An 11,440-nucleotide genomic window follows, 5' to 3' on the forward strand; every position below is an offset into this window, starting at 1 on the left:
GCTTTTTGTATAGTTGCAGGGATTGGAGCATTGTTTGATTTTACATTATTATCTACAAAATTACCAAAATCATTCAAATCAATTTCATATTTTAAAATCTCACTTAAATGATAAAAGTTTCTTTCACCAGCTATCCAGGGCAAAGTTAGTTCTTCATGAGGTCAAGTAGATGGTTCTAATAAATCAAAATAACTTAAAATGCTTTCATCATTTCTCTCCAGTAAAAGACGCAAATTCATGTGATGAATATTTTCCAATAACTTATTCCTAGGAAGAGTATTAAATTTATTTTTATTAAATGGAATGTCTTTAAACTCATCTGATTTCATTCTACCTTCAATTTGAGATTCATACTTTCCAGCACAAATCTTTAAATTTTTCCAAATTTTTTCAAATTTTCAAAGCTCTTATGGTACACTTAATTAATTTCTGAGCTTTCTGAATGTTAGTCGATCTTGACTGCAACGCAATTGAAAGTAATGAAAATTCTTCAAGAATGTCAATCATTAAAGCAAGGTCCTGCAAGAAATCGATGCTAGGCCATCCTCAGCAACAAGATCAACCAAATCATTTCTAATGGAGCAGTAATGAACTGAACCAGCTATGCCCAGAAAAAGAACTCTGGGAGATGACTAAAAACCATTACATTGAATTCCCAATCCCTATATTTATGCACACCTGCATTTTTGATTTCCTTCACAAGCTAATTGTACAATAATTCAGAGTCTGATTCTTTTTGTACAGCAAAATAATGTTTTGGTCATGTATACTTATTATGTATCTAAGTTATATTTTAATATATTTAACATCTACTGGTCATCCTGCCATTTAGGGGAGGGGGTGGGGGGGTAAGAGGTGAAAAATTGGAACAAGAGGTTTGGCAGTTGTTAATGCTGTAAAGTTACCCATGTATATATCCTGTAAATAAAAGGCTATTAAATTAAAAAAAAAAATCATTTTGAAACTTCTATGAAAGATAGTTTAGATAAATAAAAGTATGTACAGAATGAAAAAAAAAAAAAAAAAAAGAAATCGATGCTAGCTAATCTCTTTGCTAAACCAGAATAAGAAGAAGGAGAAAAATTTCTATATAATGCAGGATATGAGTACCATACAGCAGTTGCAACTTGTAGACTACAAGCTGCCCAACTTGGGCCTAAGACTCAACCAATTTTAATAATTTCAAGCTCAAATTCTTTAGCTATAACTTCTAGTTCAGTTTGATTTTTATTGGATTGATGATAAATAGAATATGCTTTATCAAGAAACATTTTAAAATGATTAACACGTTCTATTTCAGATATTGAATCATCAAGCGATAACTGCAATCGATGATTTAGACAGTGCCAAATGATTATCTTGGGAAAGTTTTCCAATATCTTCAAGGGTACTCCAGACCTCCTTCCCAACAACACTGTATTGGGACCATCAGAACAAAAGGCAATTAAGTTGGCTTTCAAATAGTCATAATGAAAGCCGCAATTACCTAAAGCAGACAATAATGTGCTGAAAATACACTCTGCGGTCGTTGACGCCAATTCTTTTAAAGCAACAAAGAGCATGACGGGATCGAACAGACAGAACCACACACTGGACATAAATCAGGAGGGTGCTTTTCTTCGAAATCGCAGATGTCTCATCAACAAGGATACAGATTTTGGCATTCTCTTCTATGACATTCTTAAATATCTTCACCTTAATTTCTTTTGCGATGTGCTCCGCTATTCTTGTTGCACTGTATCTTGTATGTAACCAGCTGCCTATGTCAACTTCTTTTTCCTCTTGTAATTCTATCACCCCCTCAATGTCAGATAAAGGCCTGTTACATTTGACTAAACTATAAACGGTATTGAAAACTTTTACTGTAGCATCAATGTTTTTGTTACTTGGTTTAGGAACAAAATTGGAAAGTGAATCACCAGAAGATTCTTTCAACAAGTCTTGAATTTTATTATGGGCTTTCGAAACATCATGTTCTCTCATTTTTTTCCGTAAAGAAGCTTGTCTAGTAATTTTATTACTTCCATTTGGGGTTACCAAATAGGCGATCCACTCTTTGGAGACGGGGACATGATTTTCTGCTCTCGATCCTAAATGCTGAACTGTCGAACAATCCTTACATCCTAATTTACCTTCTCTTATCTCGAGCCATTTGTACTGTTCTGTGAATAGAAATGCTTGCTTTTTGTTCCAACAATCTGGAAGCACCAAATTATCCATCTCTTCCTTTGAGGAACATGATGACTTTTCTTCAATAAAAGGCTGTTCAATGCACTCAAAATTGGGCTCTTTTAGCTTCCAAACTCCACCATCTTCATTCACCTCATTTTCTGTGTCTGTTTTCACCTTTTTCACATTTTAAAAACCAAATAGATCACTCTGCCGTTTTGGCATTTTCAAATCAGAATCTGAAAATTAATTTTATACCGCATTAGCCACTTGCAGGTAAAAACTTAATGACTTCTTTATGTAATTTCCAAAATAACACATTTCAAGTTACTTTTTCAAAGTACAAGTGTAACTTCAGGATAAGTTGCCATTTCTTGCCAAATCCACTGTCAGTATTTAACTTTACTACCACCAACAAACTTCACAAAACTCTGATCTTAACGAGACGCCGGGTCTCTGATTCAGTCACTCATGTCATTAAAGAACAAGTAGCTTGTCGTGAAGGTGTGGTCATGTTTTCGTTTGCATTCATGAGAAAGATTAGAGAGAAACAATAAAACGTCTTTGGACCCTTGACTTGTTCCTCAGTGACATGTGCAATTCCCTGAGGACCTGGATCCGTCTTTGAATCCTAGACGAAGATTTCCAAATGTTTTCAAGCTACAGACACGAAACACTTTCTAAATTTAATTAAGATTCATTTCTTCTCCTCCTTTTCCAGACAATCCACGAAATGATCAATCAAGCCCTCATTTGTCACTTTCTGTCCTGTAAATACTACTGCCCACTGAGAGTCACTCTGGACAGTTAGGAAGGTGTGCTGTATCCTCAGTATCTAATACCGGAGTATTTCTGGCATACGGGCGAGTCTGACTTCCAGAGCACGAATAAGAATGAAACAATAAGATTAGGGAGTGATGAGTTTTGAGCGTTTATTAAGTTTGTTCTTAATACAATTTATTGCACTGTAACTTGACACATCATTTAATTTCAAAGAATGGTTGTATTTAACTACGAGCTCGCAAAATCCCAGGAAATTTAACAACAGGCTCCCAGCAGCCAACCCAAGCCAGTAAAAGCAACTACAGATTGTAACGGGCATAGCGGCTTCAGCAAGAACATTCGCTGCCCCCTCTTGTTCCCAGGAAAGCTTCTCTGTAAACGTTAACTAACACGCTAGTACTTTATTCCTTCCATCTATAAAGCAGTAACTCTCTCTCAGCCTCCAGGCCACAGTCCCAGGGAGATGCCGGGGGAGATTTGGGGCGGAGGAGAGGCCCCCGGGACCCGGGGCTCTGCCCCGCTCCTTCCGCCCCCCGCAGGCCGAGGCGGCCGCCCTTTGCCCCACCGCCGTCCCCGAGCGGCGTCTGCCGGCAGCAGCAGGGGAAGAAGCGGCTCCTCCTCTGCCCGGGGCCGGCGGGGGCCGGTCCCGCCCCGTGGGGCAATCAGCCCAACGGCCTCACAAACTGCTCGGGGAAAGTCCTTCCGCTTGGTTTTATAAACCACCCCTAAAGCCAACAAAGATCCGAGCTGTCCCGCTCCGGACAGTCCCAAGCGCAGCTCCCAGAGCCCCCCACCCCACCCCACGGACGCCAGCCCGAGGCGCTCCGAGGCCCCGCCCCTCTCCCGCTTCTGGGTCCCAATCAAAAGTGAAAACCAATCAGCACCCTCCCTGGGGGGGAACTCGGGGAGGGGAGGCAGGGGGCGTTCCAGAACGCACCCCACCCACCCCCCAGCTGGAGCCTTCCGGGGCCCCGCCCCTCTCCCGCTTCTGGGTCCCAATCAAAAGTGAAAACCAATCAGCACCCTCGCTTTCCAGCGCCGGACCCCAGACCAGGCGGCCCCTCCCCCGCCAGGCGCCGGCCCCGACGGCGGGACGGAGGGGGAGGTCCGGGCCACAGGGCGGGACGTGCCCCTCGGGAAACATTTGGGAAGCGCCCGCTAGGGGCCGGGCACGGGCTCGGGCTCGGGCTCCCTCCGACCGCCCGGGCCCCCAACCATCTTCGGCCCAGTGGGAAAAGCCTCCCGAACCCGCGGGGTACCAGGGACCCCCACCTGGCCCAGCGGGAGGAGGGGCAGAGAGGGCACGGACACAGGAGGGAGGCGGGGGGGGGATATGGGGGAAACGGAGAGGGGCAAAAATAAAGGCAACGGGGGAAATAGGGATGGAGGAGAAATAGAGGTATGGGGGAAACTGAGATGATGGGGAAACAGAGGCATTGGGGGGAATAGAGATATAGGAGAAATGGAGGTATTGGGGGATAGAGTAATGGGAAATAGACATGGGGAACCAGAAATACGGGGGAAACATGATGGGGGGATAGAGCTGTGGGGAAAACAGAGGCAGGGGAGGGAACAAAAATATGGGAGGAAATAGAGGCTTGGGAGGAAAGGGCAATGCGGGAATAGAGGCATTGGGGGGAATAGAGTAATGAGATATGAGAGAAACTCAGGTACGGGGGAATAGAGGTTTGGGGGAAATAGAGGCAGGGAGTATGGGGGCAACAGGAATGGGGGAACTAGCGGTATGGGGAAAATGGGGGAGCAGTGCCGGCTTCTCCCTGTCTCTCCCCCATGCCTCCCCCCATACTCCCTCGCCCCCTCGTCTGGCCGGCTCACAGACTCACTTCGGCCGGCGATGAACGGTTCCCTCCGCCCCCGGAGCCGCCTCGTCCTCCCCTAGCTCAGAGCCCAGCCCGCCCCCGCCCCCGCCCCCGCCCTAGTCCCGGAGCCCCTGCCCAGCCCCTTCAGAGATCCACTGCGCAGGCGCCGTATCTTTCAACTGCCCGGCAGCCGCCCACCCGGAGGGGCGGGGCGGGGTCCGGGCCGAGGGGCGGGGCCGAGGCCTGAGCGAGTCATGGCACTGCGCAGGCGCCAGGTGCTGGCGGGCGGAGCGGCGGGCGCGCCTTCCCCAGGCGGTAGCGCCTCCGGCCCCAGCCTGTAGCTGTGGTACCCAGTACTCCGGCCCTCGGCCTGTAGGAGCGAGGGGGAGGTTGGGAAGTGCGCCCGCGGGTTAGTGCGCGGCCTCGTCCGCGCTGCCCCTGAGCCCACGGCCCGCCCCCTGGCTGGGGCCTTACGCTCCTTCCCACGGCCCGGCCCTGCGCAGGGCTCCACCGCAGCGGTCGGAGCGCGCATTGCTTAAGCGCCTACGGCATGCGAAGCAGCGGCGCCCCGCCCCCCACGTGCAGGTAGCGCGGGTGTGGGATGGGGCCTTCGGCGCTCGGTCTGGCGGCGGGAGGAGGAGCTACTAAGAGGGACTCGCTTGTATATGTGTTATTTTAAGGCGGGCTAAGGGCGCCACGGAAGTAGCCGGGAGCTTAAAGCCCATTTGTGGAAGGGAGTGCGGCGCCGGGGGCAGCCGCGCGGGGGAGCCGGCCGTGCTTGGGGCATAGAAAATAACCATTAGGGAGATGTTGTTATTGTTTCACTCTGTAATCACAAGACAATAGCCTGTGTTCTATTGTACGTTAATATGTGCTTTAGCCGTTTTAGCCATTCCCACCACAATGTGCGCGCGTGTTGGTGACACCAGGCTAGAACTGGGAATGATGCGCTTCACGTGGCCCATGAGTAGCCTCCGAGCTGCGGTCAGGAGGAGCGCGAGTCTGTCAGCGTTTACTGGGGGGGGGAGGGAACCCTCGCAGGGGCAAAGCCAATTAAAGGGGGCAGAGTTTCAAAAGAAGCCCAGAATCAGGAGCAAGAAAATAGGTTGATAGAGAAAAGTTGGAGGGACCAGGTGGCTCGTGTCACCTACGTTCCCGGGGGATGGCTCTGAGGGGGTCCGGTTCCGGCCTCGCGCACGGGGCAGCACCCACGGGGCTCCGCGCAGAGCTGGGGGGAGGGAGCCTTCCGGAGGTGGGTGCTTGGCCCTGAAACGTCCCTGGGACGCCCGGCAGCCCCAAGCGCTGCTGTGGGTGACCAGCAGGCGACGAGACTGGCAGCCGCGGCACCCTGGCCTGGGAATAAGCCGGTGCCACAGTCTGAGGGAGGAAATGCTCGTTTGTAACTGCGGCCCTCCCGGGGCTGGCAGGTGGCCGCCGAGGTTACTGCCCCGGCTTCCCAAGGCCGCGCCTCGTCATCCCAGACTATTGGGAGAGCGCCGAAGGGCTCCTCTTCTGGAGCTGCTTCAGGCTGAGAGGGGTGCGGGGCTGGGCCTGCAGCGGCTCCGGGGGCCGCGGGGTCTCAGAATCGGTACAAAGGGGACTCAGGTTGCATAAGTAGCCGCAAGGCTGCGGCTCGGAGCCCAGAAGAGACAAAGCTCATGGACAATAGAGACATGAGTGAGGAGACCCTTGCAGGGAGAAGCTTCTCTTCCTGGGGAAAAGACTTGGGAGATACCCAGTTCCGGAACAGTACTTCTCAAATGAGGCATTCATGGGAAAACATGTCTGTGCCGCAGGGCACGAGATGTTCTATTCCACAAACTTGGATAAATCTGACCTTCTCATGGAGGTAAAACAATATCCCACTAAGTTACATCCCTCCAAGAAAACTGATTGTACTGAAATTCCCTTCTTTAAACTATGCTGAAGATGTTTCAGATTTAATTTCAGTAAGCAACGTTAGGTCCCATAGATGGTGTATTAGAAGCGACGTATTCTTCCATCATTTCGAAATGTTGAAGAATCTAACTTAAAGCCATCTACCTTCAGAGAGAAGACTGTGGGAATTGAGTGTGGGTCCCAACTTTCTCACTCTTTTTGTCGCCGTTCGCTTGCATTTTATTTTCTTACTCATTTTCTTTCTTTTTTGACCTGATTGTCTTATGCAGCAAGATATTTATATGTAAATTTATATAAATATTTTACATATATTGGATTTAACATGTTAACATGTATAACATATTGGATTGCTTGCCATCTAGGGGAGGAGGTGGGGGAAGAAGGATAAAATTTGGAGTGCAAACCTATGCAAAGGTTGAAAAATTATCCGTCCATATGTTTTGAATATAGAAAACTTTAATTAAAAAAAAGAAAATTATCATTTAGTACAAATTTTTAAAAAGAATCTTCATACAGATATATGTATATATATATATATAGTAACAGGCAGATGAGTAGGCCAAATACTCATTTACATAATTACTTAGGATATAATGACATTATTTTCAGATTGAAAACAGCAAGATGTTCCATACTTGTATTGTGCTCATGGCTCCGACTGATCACTTGCTCTGACTATAGAAATTTGCTGTGAGAAGAAAAATCAGGGACGTGATTATAATAGCATCACAACAGGTCCTTCAGGCTTCAGCCTGAGAGCACATACATGACAGGATAAAGCATCTTTAGCTCTGTTTGACTTTAGGTAATAGTCCCAGTCGACAACATTCCTCTAACATTTGCTCTGTTCCTTGCACTTTTATAACCGTGATCTTCACAACTGGGCAAACAGAGATAAAATAACTTGCCATGAATTACATAGATAATACATTTCTGCAACTGAAGCAGAGAATGGCTGGCTTGCCAAAGGCAGAAGCTGAATGGTTCTCCTACCTCACCCGGCCATGCTAGCCCTGCCAGGGGCACCCGGATTCTCCCCAGGCAGTTGCTGGACAGGACCTACTGAAGGGTGGGTAGCTGGTGCCAGGATCTCCTGGGGTGCTGACCCTGGAGCCTGACCCCCACCCCAAGGTTTGTGAGGTCCTCACTGATGTTGCTGCTTCCCCCACTTCTACAGGTAGGGCAGAATTGGGCTTTCCCTACAGTTCTTCAGCATTTTATTTTCTTAATCTGATCTGAGATCAGAGTAGCTAACAAAGGGACTGGGGCTGCAACAACAAGCATCAGCAGTCCCTGCAACTGAGATGTGCTCAGGACTCTGGGGAATGGCAATATGGGGAGAGGGGTGGAAAGAGTCCCTTCATATAACCTTGTGGACTACTTTCCCTTTTCAACATCAACCTTAGCTTTTATGTAAAGCGAACCATATTTTCCTTTTCCAGTGGAGCAGAAGGGGACTTCGGACAAGACCAGAGTGAAGAAGCATTAGAAAAAAACTGCCATTTATCTATATTTTTCATTCTCTTCATTTATGGGCTTTCTGCCAACTAATTTTTCTTCATTGCCCAACGAAACTGTTAATCTGGTCACTTGTTCTTAAAATTTCTTTAAACTTTTTATAAGATTTAATCCTTACTTATTTCCTCAAACAATTTTTACAGAATGATAATGCAAAACACTAAGATGTTTCAGAATGAGGTAAATTCCTGGATTTATTCCCAATTTCTCAGGCATTTTCCCTGAAATCTTAAAATGACTAATCGCCAAACTCCTTAGTCGTTACTCTCAAAACCTGGAGAATCTGCTAAGATGGTTTTTAGCAGTTCTATAATTTTAAGCAGCTAACTTTATTTCTGTAGCCTCCAACTTGGCCAGAGCTGGGTTCACAGGAAAGAAGGTCAGGCCTTTGCCTTTTAAGGTAGGAGCTAATAAATCTTTTCCAGTGTTCTAACTACAGCATCTAAGTGTTTTTCTTGCCGGCCACATTTTTAATGTTTCCAAGTAATAGAATCGAGCTCCAGCACAGACCTGCACAGAGATGCAGCCTGTCCCACCTTTGCCATACAATGACTATTCCTACAGCGCCCCGCTGCCACCAGTGTCCCAAGAAGGGAGAAAAGGTGGGAAGGGTTTGCTGAGCGTGGAGCTCCCTGATGACCCAACTAGCCTTCCTAGGTGCTTGGGGTGTTCCAGCTAGAAGACAGAGAATGGGGGAGCATGCCTTGAAAAGGAGGGGGTGAAGCTAGGGGAGACCAGACTCTCCCTATGAGGGGCCACTAAATGTTGGGGTTCACAGGGGGCCTCAAAATTGTTGGGATACCAGACTGGCCCCGTGAAGTATCTCAAAAGAATTTGCAAGCTCAGATCCATCTCCAAGTCAAGGGCCAAAGTTTATTATAATTGTAATGCCAGGTAAAGTGGGCTAAGTTCCAAAAGAAGTTAGTAAAGAACCAGGAGCAAGAAAATAAATTTATAGGGAAAAATTAGAGACCAGGTGCTTTATGTCACTGATATGCTAATCATATCATTTAGAGATGGAGTTGAGGAATGGTCTGGCTGACTTTGTGAGCAGATGCTGTACCCATAATTCTCTGGACAGAGCTGGAGGGAGGGAACCTTCCCAAGGGCCATTTTTAGGCTTGAACTATCACTATTCAAGTGGCAGGCACCCAATTTTGTTCTGCACCTGCATCAACTTTAACCACCTCATTATTGTTGCTCATTAGCTTCAGAACCTCAGTTATCACTGACTAACAGGCTGTTATCTGACAGCCGGAAATATTTGTGGGTTCAACATGCTGGTCAGCGGGACAGCCTGAGGGAAGAAATACATCATTTCCAGCCACATCGCTCCCGAGCCAGGTGGCCTTGGAGAGTCACTGCTGTATCCTCCCTGGGAGCTGCACCACATCACTTAGACATCAGTTTGGGTTCCTAATGGTAGTTATAAACTTACATTATAAACTCACATCAGCCAATGCTCAATTCCCTTGCAAACAGACCGCTGGATCCAGCTGTGCAATCGAGAACAATTGCTTCCAGATGGGGGCAAGGCTTGTTGCCAACACCTGGATGACATTCTCCAGAAGGGACAAGAGTGTGTTAAAGTCTCATGCACTTGAGACGCCCAACGGCATTTCTGACTCTCCAAATGGTGGTTTTTACTACCTACATAAGAGATATTTAGGCACTGTGTTCCCTAAAGCTAACACCCTGGGGGTCACAAGCCATTCTCCAGAGAACTAGACCAAAGCAACGATACAGTTACAGCTGTTGTCCATCTGGTTCCATGACATCAGAGCATTTTGAATTATCTCCAGAGGTCTCACAAATGAGATTTCGATCTATTCCAATTTTTTAAATGAACATCAGGAAGGTATAGAGGCTGTGATCTTGTAGCCCGGCTTATGGCCCATTCTGGGGCCCAGAGCATAAAAATCAGCCTTAACTCTCTGTGCAGGAAGAAGAGAGAGAAAAGGGAGGGAAAGTGAATCCCTATGGTGGCAAGAGTACTGTAGCATATTCAAATGACTGGTACTTCAGCAAAATAATGTTTTGGTCATGTATACTTATTGTGTATCTAAGTTATATTTTAATATATTTAACATCTACTGGTCATCCTGCCATTTAGGGGAGGGGGTGGGGGGGGGGTACGAGGTGAAAAATTGGAACAAGAGGTTTGGCAATTGTTAATGCTGTAAAGTTACCCATGTATATATCCTGTAAATTAAAGGCTATTAAAAAAAAAAAACAAAAAAAACAAAAAAAAAACAAATGACTGGTACTTGTGCACTCCTACAAGATTCGGAAACTGAGGCAAGGTGAAGTTCAAGGACTTGCAAGAGTTACATGGCTACCAAGAGACGGAGGTGGGATCAGAATTGGGGTTTTCCCACCCTAAGTTCAGCACTTCCCACATTACCGCCAATCCTTGACCAGGGTCCTACAGGGTCTCCTCTGCCATGTGGCCTGCCCCACAGCTACTCCGTCAGCCTTCAGTTCCACCATCATCCGTTTGCTTTTGTACAATTCAAACTGGACATCTTAAGTTCAATATGTCCCAAACAAAAAACATTCTCTTGGACCCTGAGCCCACTGCTCTTCTGTTTGCCCCATTTTTTTCAAACATCACCACCCTTCGAGACCCCAGACTCACAGTGGGGCTGGGCCAGTGCCATGCTTATCTCCACTCGTGCACTCCCACAATGGATCCATTGCAATGTAGGTCCTAGGATCCATTGCCAAGTCATGTCTCCCTCTCCAGACATCTTCCTTCCATCCCCTTCCTCTGTACTCAGAGTCACCAAACCCTCCTCATCTCTACCTGGACTGAGAACTTCTTGTCAATAGATGAGTAAAAGTGGTTCGCAGCATGACTATCATTTCAGAATAAAATATTTGTGTGCATCAGATCTTCATGTTGTTAGGGTAAAAACCAAAAGGTGCGATGACGGCGCGTGGTGCTGTCTCCAAGCTCAGCTCCATGACACCTGCACGGCTGTTTACCTACAGGGAAATGTGACTCCTGGTCAGCTGAGAGACTTCTGAGCCCGGTGACACAGTGTGTGTCTGGGAAAAAGACCTGGAGAAGAGTCAGAGAATAAGGAAAAAAAACCACAGGCATATGGGGGACAGTGGGCACCCTAACACGTTGGCCATTCCCAGTACCTAAACCCCCAAAGAGCACTAAGATTGGAGCATCCAGATGACATCCTTCCCTTCCTGAGTGAGCTGAGACCAGAAAGCCTCCTTTATCTTTATGTGTCTTC

The sequence above is a fragment of the Sarcophilus harrisii genome, chromosome 3 (genome assembly GCF_902635505.1).
Source record: "Sarcophilus harrisii chromosome 3, mSarHar1.11, whole genome shotgun sequence".
Classification (NCBI taxonomy): domain Eukaryota; kingdom Metazoa; phylum Chordata; class Mammalia; order Dasyuromorphia; family Dasyuridae; genus Sarcophilus; species Sarcophilus harrisii.